This window comes from Limulus polyphemus, unplaced genomic scaffold (genome assembly GCF_000517525.1).
Source record: "Limulus polyphemus unplaced genomic scaffold, Limulus_polyphemus-2.1.2 Scaffold4586, whole genome shotgun sequence".
Classification (NCBI taxonomy): Eukaryota; Metazoa; Arthropoda; class Merostomata; order Xiphosura; family Limulidae; genus Limulus; species Limulus polyphemus.
In genome coordinates, this window is record NW_013670196.1 from 60,632 (window position 1) to 65,383 (window position 4,752).

Below are 4,752 nucleotides of genomic sequence, written 5' to 3' on the forward strand. Positions count from 1 at the left end.
CTTGCACTGCTAAATTAGGGACGGCTAGCGCAGATAGCCCTCATGTAGCTTTGCGCGAAATTAAAAAAAAAAGAATAACAAAATAATGTTACGTGTTAAGTAACAAAGTACGTTGGTTTCTTCAAAGTAGTATACTATATATGTTTATTACAAACTTGTTTTACATACTTGTCATTAATTTTACAGCGCAAAATAACTACAAAAAATCTTATCACATAAAACGCTACTGCAGGCCTAGCCAGGGTTATAGGATTACGTAAAGAATAAACTGAAGTAGACGAAATCATCGACTGCACCTTCAAAAAAGTACGTTCTGTTGAGTTTTTTATTGTTAACAGTGGTTTTCATAAGGCACATGAAAAAGTGTATGTTTCAAGGAGAAACTAACATTATGTATTTCACATCTTTTTTCTATCCTTTCACGTACTTACGTTAATCTCCACAAATAGATTGATTATGATATTGCATAAATTGAAAAAATTCAGACAAAGCTAGAGTACATATTTAAATGTACGAGTAACAAGAAGATATAATACCGGTTCCAAGACCCATGAAGAGTTCAAGAGAGGTGATAAAATTATCCAAGTAATTATAGGCGCATTAGTTTTACATCAGTTGTGGGAAACATTTTGGAAAGTCTGGTACAAGTGCTTTGCAAAACCATTTTATAAAGTTCAGAATATTATTGGATAGTCAAGTCAATATGGTTTCACTAAGGGAAAATAGTGTCTTACGAATCTTTTGAGATTCTTTGGAAAGGTTACTGCTTATGTAAATGAGGATGAGGGTGTAGATTTGGTGTATCTGGATTTTCAAAAATCATTTAACAAGGTGCCACATGAAAGGTTTGTAAAAACATTATCCTTATAAGTGTGGAGGATACGTTAGCAAATTGGATAAAAGAGTGTCTGGATGGAAGAAAGCAAAGAGTTGTTACAAATGGAATTCATTTAAACTGGATTAATGTTGAAAGTGGGGAACCTCAGGGCTCAGTCTTAGGACCTTTGCTCTTTTTGATTTACATCAATGACATATATGAAGGAATGGTCAATAAATTACTTAAAGTTGCAGTTTTGCTAGCTGTGAAGAGGATGCTGCTGATTTACGAAAGGCTTTAGATCATTTAGTGAGTTGAGCAAATAAATGGCAAATGGATTTTAATTAGACTATATGCAAGATAATGCATTTGGGCTATCATAATTTCAATTATAAGTAAATTTTGATGGGAATAGCCTTAACAATGTCCTGAAAGAAAGAGATCTGGTTATCAATCTCTTAAGTCATCCAAGCAGTGTGCTGTTGCAAGTGGCGTGGCACATACGATTTTTGGTTGCTTCTATAGAAATATTGAATACAAGTCTAAAGAGGTTATAATTTAATTGTGCAGTTACTGGTTAAGCCAATTTGGAGTGCTGCGTTCAGTCTTGGGCTCCTTATTTTAGAAAGAACATTGAATTGTTGGGAAGGGTTCAGAGGAGGTTACTAGAATGGCGCCTGGAATGGAGGGGTTGTCATACGAGGAGAGGCTAAAATCTCTCAAATTGTTTTCTTTCGAAAAAAGAAGTGTTAGAGGGGATCTAACTGAGGTATTTAAAATTGTAAAGGGAATTGATAGTGTTGATGAGTCATCGTTTTTCATACTTAACAGTGAGAATAGTAGGATTAGGAAACACGAGTATACATTTTGGCAAGGTAGGAATCATCATCAGTTAAAGCAGTTTTATTTTTAACAGGGTGGTTGGCCTTTGGAATGGGCCTCTTAGTGGCACAGCGGTATGTCTGCGGACTTACAACGCTAGAAACCGGGTTTCGATACCCGTGGTAGGCAGAACACAAAGATAGCCCGTTGTGTAGCTTTGTGCATAACTTCAAACAAACAAAAAAACTTTTGGAATGGATTGCCTTATGATGCTGTGGAGGGCTAGGGACAGTAAATTTAAGTGAGTTTAAGAAAAAGCTTGATAGGTATATGAATGATAAGGGCTGGATTTCAGATTTTTTTTAATTTATTTATTAATAGTTTTAGTTTAGTTTAGAGGATGGGACAGCCCAGATGGACCAATAGGTCTCATGTTGTCCCAAAACATTATGTTATGTTATGTATTAAGGGACATAACAGTAAGAAATTTTAAGTTAGTTTTACAAAATAATAACGTTTACCTAGGCTGGGGTCGATATATAATGATATAGGGCATCCTAGGTATGCATTAAAACATATAGTGTTATACCTATCCTGAAATACATTGAGGAACCTTTTATGTAAAATTTACAAAGAGAAAAATATATAAACTTAAGAAAATTATACAAAAAATTTAAGTTTCTGTGTAGATTGCCAGTTCCAGTAAGTTAACTGGAAAATAACATGTTATTCATAATTTTTGCAGGTTATAATAATTTGTTATATAATTATTACTGGGCAAGCTAGTTCAAGTTCCATCGACACCTGAGAAGGAAACTGTACTGGGACTCTAGCGTCGTGGCTGAGAAACAAAAACAGTAGTTATCTTCCAAGCTGTCGAAAAAATTTCACTTAAACAGTTTGTACGTCTTGTTTTGAGACAAAATAGAGAAAACATCCCATTTCCTAAAACAATAAAAAATTCAATTTGTTGAACAACTCTGTCGCTTTAGTTTTTACGTTTTTCAAGTTTTTATTGTTTTTTTCAGTTAACAATATTTTTGTATGTGTAAGAACACAACCTGCACGAACTGGTTTCCAAGTAGTCCTAGCAGGACGATTCAATTATAAAGTTGTAGTGTACTGACACAAATCTACTTTTTTGACAAAACAAGCGGTAGTAACAAAAATACTACCTCTGAGAAATGATAAATAAATAAAACATCTGTGACATGTCTTAGTTTTTTACAATTACCAACGGTTCAATCAAGTGCAACGAAACTGTGTTAAATATCATGTTAATCAAAACATGAACAGAAGTAATAAAATTAGTCTCCACATATTATCGTCATATATTTTGACTTTGGATAAAATTCAAAACACCAATAGGTTGCATAACACATAATATTAACTCAATATATTTGTTAAAATCTGTTACTTTCTTGTTACTAAATGGATCTACTGAAATGTATATAATTTTACCACACTACGATTACAGTTTAGTTATTTAGCATGATATATTTTACCACATGGTAGTACTTTGTTAGACTCAGTTAAAAATACTAATATTTGAAGAAAAGTTAAGTTTTTCTTTCATGAACTAAAGGGGTATCACTTAAAGCAAAGCCCCAACTTTCTGAATTAATTTTGCGATACCTAAAGTAGATCTCAATTTTATATCATAATGGCTGGAGACTGCTTAAATGGGTAATGAAGAAAAACTTTAATATAAGTTTAACATGACAGCAAATGTACAACGTTTCGACAAGGTTTTGTCATCATCAGGTACCTGGTGATGACAAAACCTTGTCGAAACGTTGTACATTTGCTGATATGTTGAACTTATATTAAAGTTTTTCTTCATTACCCATTCAAGCCGTCTCCAGCCATAACAAGTCGAGAAACTTAACAAGTGTCTAAATTTGAGGCCCAGGCCAATTGACACTCTTGACCTCTCTTCTGATTCGTCCTGGTGACGATTGGCTTTCACTAGCCTCACGCTATGGTGTGATTGGCCACTTTAGCTTATACTTTTTTTACCCACGTATGAAATCAAATGTTCAAAGGAAATTAGTATGTTTTAGAACAAAGCCACATAGGGCTATCTGCTGTGTCCACTGCAGAGAATCGAACCATGGATTTTCGCATTGTAAGTTCATGTACTTATCGCTGTCCCACCGTGGATTCGTAACTTAAATAATAAACTTGCTTGTTCCATTTTACGGCTGAAACAAAATGAAATGTCTGATTTATTCTACCAGCTAGAAATGACACTATTCTATCGAAACAAACTCTACAGTTTCTACGGCTATTTTATATTTATAATCTACTCTCGAATGTACTAGAAAACCACGGGTCAAATACTTTAGTATTTTCTAAGTCTTTTTTCACAATATACGGGTCGTAGGTTCGAATCACCGTCACTGAGCATACTCGTCTTTTCAGCTGTGGGAGCGTTATAACGTTTTGGTCAATTCCATTATTTGCTTGTAAAAGAGTAACCCAAGAGTTGGCGGTAGGTCTTGACTAGTTGCTTTCCTTCTATTCTATCACTTCTAAATTAGGGAAAGCTAATGCAGATAGCTCTCGTGTATTTTATAAATAAGCCAAAGCAGTAATAGTTTTAGTTGTCTCCATAATCGATATTTTGATCGAATCTCCATTTATTAAGTGGAACTACCCACTGTAGCTCTGGAATTGATTCAATTTTATCTGAATAAATACGAAAGTATCCTATTCTCGAGATATTGGGACCACCCATGTGACCTTTTTTGCCACTTGATTGAAAAAATTACCTTAATAATGGGACTGAGTGTTTCTTTCTAAAAATAAATACACATAATATTTAGCTTCAAAACTCATTGTTTTTACTTCTGTTGATTCCTGTTTTAAGAGTTAGCGGACAGATAAACATACAACTTATATATATGGACCAAGCTTTCTTAAGTGTCCATTTTTCAACTGGTGGATGTTGAAAAAATCTTCTCCTATAAGTATGATTTATATAGTTCTTGAAAATATAACTACTGAAAAACCTTGTGCCAAAACTCTAGCACGCGGGCTGCATTCTGTCATATTTTTCCCACCTTGATGAAAATGTCTACTGTTTTTCACATGTGTTCTCTTTTACTAGA